The sequence below is a fragment of the Anolis carolinensis genome, unplaced genomic scaffold, assembly GCF_035594765.1.
Source record: "Anolis carolinensis isolate JA03-04 unplaced genomic scaffold, rAnoCar3.1.pri scaffold_7, whole genome shotgun sequence".
Taxonomy (NCBI): domain Eukaryota; kingdom Metazoa; phylum Chordata; class Lepidosauria; order Squamata; family Dactyloidae; genus Anolis; species Anolis carolinensis.
This window is the reverse complement of record NW_026943818.1, coordinates 17,560,667-17,565,666: the sequence shown is the minus strand read 5'-3', so window position 1 is coordinate 17,565,666 and position 5,000 is coordinate 17,560,667. Positions and strand designations below refer to the sequence as shown.

General features: G+C 41.9%; 1 protein-coding gene across 1 annotated transcript in view; it reads left to right on the top strand.

Moving 5' to 3' along the window:
- Positions 1–491: 491 nt before the first annotated feature.
- tbx4 (T-box transcription factor 4) overlaps positions 492–5,000 on the top strand; it is a 103,079-nt gene continuing 98,570 nt past the window's right edge. The window contains exon 1 of the mRNA XM_062959252.1: positions 492–1,173. The gene's annotated coding sequence lies outside the window, so the exon portion shown is untranslated. The remainder of the gene's footprint in view (positions 1,174–5,000) is intronic.

Here is a 5,000-nt window from a genome sequence, read left to right as displayed (position 1 = left end):
CATATATTCCAATCGTCATGTTATAGGCAACGTTTCAAGTAATTTTGTGTATATACCAACCAAGGCATCCAAATCTGGGAAGCGGAGTGAGCTCCCGCTGTTAGCCCCAGCTTCTGCCAACCTAGTAGTTCGAAAACGTAAATGTATAGGAAAGATAATACTGTCATAAATATTATTTATTCATTTAATTTATTTAATTTATTTATTTTATTTTATTTTATTTTATTTTATTTATTTATTTATTTATTTTGTTTTTTAATTTATTTATTTACAGTATTTATTTTATTTTATTTATTTGTTTGTTTGTTTTATTGGGGTTGGACTGGATGGCCATGAGGTCTCTTCCAACTCTACTATTCTATGATTCTATGATTTTATTTATTTTATTTATTTTATTTATTTATTTTAATCTTATTTATTTATTTATTTTATTTGTGTGTTTATTTATTTAATTTATTTATTTTACAGTATTTATATCCCGCCCTTCTTTCTCACCCCGAAAGGGACTCAGGGCAGATCACAATGCGCATAGACATGGCAAATATTCAATGCCATTATTAGACATACGACATATATATAGACAGACACAGAGGCAATTTAACATTTTCCAGGGTTATGCTCGATTCCGGCCACAAGGGGAGCTGCTGCTTCATCGACCACTTGTGACCCGAGCCCTTGATGGTAGTACTTCCTCATTCTTCCGCACACTGCTGAACGTTTTTATGGTGTCGTAAATTAGTTAAATTAGCCTCCCCGCATAAAGCGGCACCTAGAATTTCCTACTCAACAGATGCAACTGCTCTGGTAGTCCGCAAGCTAGGCTATTAACGGTCAGCTGGGATCCCGTCGTCTCCTGCTGCCTTGTGATTAGCAATGCTTCTTAAGGCCCATTCAACCTCACTCCTCAGGATGTCTGGTTCTATCCTTTATATTATTATTATCCTTCCTATACAGATCTTCTATATATCCCCTATAATAGGGGATGCTATTAGAAAAAGAAAATAGTTGGTCATTGTTGTGTAATTTCAGGTCATTGCTAACTTATAGTAACTCTATTTCAGGGTTTTCTGGAGCCGAGCGAATGGAACGTGCCCAGAATCGCCCTTCGGTTTCCATGGCTGAGCAGGAATCCAAACTCTACTCTTCGGCGGCTCAACTCTCAAACTACTACAGGTATAGTCCAACTCTCAAACCACTATGTTTAGTTATTGAAAGTTCATTACTAGAGATGTGTGCAAAAGTTTTTCCTTCGTTTTCTTTGTGCTGTCGTTTTGGTCCGCCGATCATCGACATGAAATGACAGGTGACATTTTTGTCTTGTTTGTCTGACAGGCGACAGTTGGCCATGTTGGGTCTGTGTACTATCTGGTTGTAGGTAAACTACAACTCCCAAAATCAAGTCTATTCCCCTGAACCCCTGCAGTATGTTCAGTGGGTCATGGGGCTTCTCTGTGCCAAGTTTGGTCCCAATCCATTGTTGGTGGGGGTCACAGTATCAGTGATGGTACTGCAAGTCCCATTATCCATGGCAAGTTTGGTCCAGATCCATCCCAAGTACTTTTTGGGGGTTTCATTGTAATCCTCCCTCCCCAAGTGCACCACCAATAATTCTCCAAAACTTCTGCAAAACCTTTCCAATATTTCTCCAAAACTTTTCCAAAACTTCTCCAAAACCTTTCCAAAACTTCTCCAAAACGTCTCCAAAACTTTTTCAAAACATCTCCAAAACCTTTCCAAAACTTCTCCAAAACGTCTCCACAACCTCTCCAATATTTCTCCAAAACTTCTCCAAAACTTCTCCAAAACTTCTCCAAAACTTCTCCAAAACTTCTTCAAAACCTTTCTAAAACTTTTCCAAAACTTCTCCAAAACTTTTCCAAAACCTTTCCCAAACTTCTCCACAACCTTTCCAAACCCTTTCCAAAACTTTTCCAAAACCTCTCCAAAGCTTTTCCACAACCTCTCTAAAACTTCTCCAAAACCTTTCCAAAACCTTTCCAATATTTCTCCAAAACGTCTCCAAAACTTTTTCAAAATGTCTCCACAACCTCTCTAAAACTTTTCCAAAACCTTTCCACAACCTCTCCAATATTTCTCCAAAACTTCTCCAATATTTCTCCAAAACGTCTCCAAAACTTTTCCAAAACTTCTCCAAAACCTTTCCCAAACTTCTCCACAACCTTTCCACAACCTCTCCAATAATTCTCCAAAACTTCTTGTTAGCGAAGTCAAAATTCGTGTCATATAGGTGGCCCGTTTTCGTTATGAAAATGGGATGACGCGAACGAAACTACACAAAACGGACCGCCATTCCATCCAAAAGCACAACACTCCTGATTACTTCTTGGCTTCATGCGCCTGTCAAAGAGACAGAAAACAGGGAGCGCCAGCCTGTAAAACGGCTCTTCTGTCCTGGAAGTTGCATTTGCTTTTCCCCAGAGATTTGGATTCAGAATAAGGGGATGCACAGGGTTTTTCCATTATGGACTTTATAGGGTTTTGTGCTGGAAAAAGGTGTGTTGTTCTGTTCGAAAGTTGCCCCTCCGGCCGACCGAGATGGGAAAGGACGAGGCATCTTGGGCGCCAGCGTGGCCCCCCGCCGGGTTGGTAAACGAGATGTATTTCTCACCGTTTCTTCCTCCGTCACCTGGAAAATCGCAGAGAGGTGTCAGAGAGGAAACTCAACTCTCCTCCACCTTCTGGAGCCAGAACATTTCCGTCCCACTTTTTCTCATTCACTTTGGCAATTAAAGGAAGATGCCTCTGGGTTTCCAGATTTGGGGAGTTGATGGGATTGCTGGGTTTGTCTGCCATGTGCTAGTCTCAGTGGTATACATAGAAAGCTGCATCTCCTGACTCTCTTTCTGCCCCAGAAGGAGTGTGGTGGAAACTTTGAAACCAAGGCTGGATGGCCATCTGTCAGGGGGGCTTTGAATGTTCAAGTTCACTTTATTACAATCATATCCGACACAGCACATCAGGTCTAAGGGTTGGGAAATTTAAAACTTCAAACTGTCTCCAAACCCTCTCCAAACCCTCTCCAAAACTTCTCCGAAACTTCTCCGAAACGTCTCCGAAACTTATCCAAAACGTCTCCAAAACTTCTCCAAAACTTTTCCAAAACCTCTCCAAAACCTTTCCAAAACTTATCCAAAACTTCTCCAACACTTCTCCAAAACCTTTCCAATAATTCTCCAAAACTTTTCCAAAACTTCTCCAAACTTCTCCAAAACCTTTCCAAAACTTCTCCAAAGCCTTTCCAATAATTCTCCAAAACTTCTCCAAAATTTCTCCAAAACTTTTCCATAACGTCTCCAAACCTTCTCCAAAACCTCTCCAAAATCTTTCCAATAATTCTCCAAAACTTCTCCAAAACGTCTCCAAAACTTTTCCAAAACGTCACTCCAAAACTTATCCAAAACTTATCCAAAACCTTTCCAAAACCTTTCCAAAACTTCTCCGAAACTTCTCCAAAACTTCTCCAAAACCTCCCCAAAACTTCTCCAAAACCTTTCCAATAATTCTCCAAAACTTTTACAAAATGTCTCCAAAACTTCTCCAGAACTTCTCCAAAACTTCTCCAGAACCTTTCCAATAATTCTCCAAAACTTCTTCAAAACATGTGCATTGCCAAGATATCAATACAATTAAGCCAAGAATTTAAGCCAAAGCCATATACAGAATTAGATAAAACCCAACACAATTAGTGAAATACCTTTGGCTTATCTAAAATTGACCACTGGCTGAGGCTCTTCCTCACCTTCCACACCCACTTGGCACGAGTGATACCTGTGACCTCCCTTGCTGATTTCAAGCTAACTTTTGGTCTTGGGACTTTCTGGAGAAAGGCACCAGCTCATAGGAAGGGAGAGGCAAAGCCAAATAGGCAAAAGTTTACTATTTTCTGGCTTATAGTATTAAAGGAAGGTTGAGAACCACTGCTCTAAGGTGTTTGGTATTAACGTGGGGGTCGTTGTACATTTCCGAGCTGCCCTGGTTTTTAATTGCAGGGCCCTCCCGCCGCCTCCCTCAAAGGCCACTTTCTGGATTTCCTTGATTCAGAAACTAGTAAATCTGCAAAACTCGGCCTTTTCTCGGTGGGAGCAAAGGCGGGGAGGGGGGACCCGGGGCGCAGGGGTTGACCTCCTGACCCGCCTTAAGCCGCAGAGGAAGGAAGCCGAATGTCGGCCGTGGCAACGGGGAGACCCGCTGTGACTCTTCTGGGCCGCTGGGCCTCTGCCTTGGTGCCCTTTGGGGACCCGCCGTGAAAGAGGGGCTGCGGCTAATGCGTTGCAGAATTTGGCCTCCACATGTGGACAGAGACCCCGCCTGGGTCCCGTCTCTAGGCCCGTAAAGTCTTGATAGATCAGACCCTCCTTGTGTTGTGGTCTCTTCCCCAAAAGGAAGGGGGAATTTCCTTGTGTTGCCCTTGTTGTTGTTGTTGTGTAACTTTTTCCGGCTTGTGATCCCACCAGTTCTTTGTCGCAGGCAGATGGTCTTTGTGGCACAAGTTCCAATGAATCCTCTGAGCAAAGGTGTTATGCCTCTGCTTGCAGTCTGTCTGCGCAATCTTCTTGCAGCAGCTGAGGATGGGATCTAGTGTTTCATTATTATTATTATTATTATTATTATTATTATTATTATCTGTCGCAGGCAGATGGTCTTTGTGGCACAAGTTCCAATGAATCCTCTGAGCAAAGGTGTTATGCCTCTGCTTGCAGTCTGTCTACGCAATCTTCTTGCAGCAGCTGAGGATGGGATCTATTCTTTCATTATTATTAATATTATTGTTGTTGTTGTTGTTGTTATTGTTATCTGTCGCAGGCAGATGGTATTTGTGGCACAAGTTCCAATGAATCCTCTGAGCAATGGTGTTATGCCTCTGCTTGTAGTCTGTTTGTGCGATCTTCTTGCAGCAGCTAAGGATGGGATCTATTCTTTCATTATTATTAATATTATTGTTGTTGTTGTTGTTGTTGTTGTTGTTATCTGTCACAGGC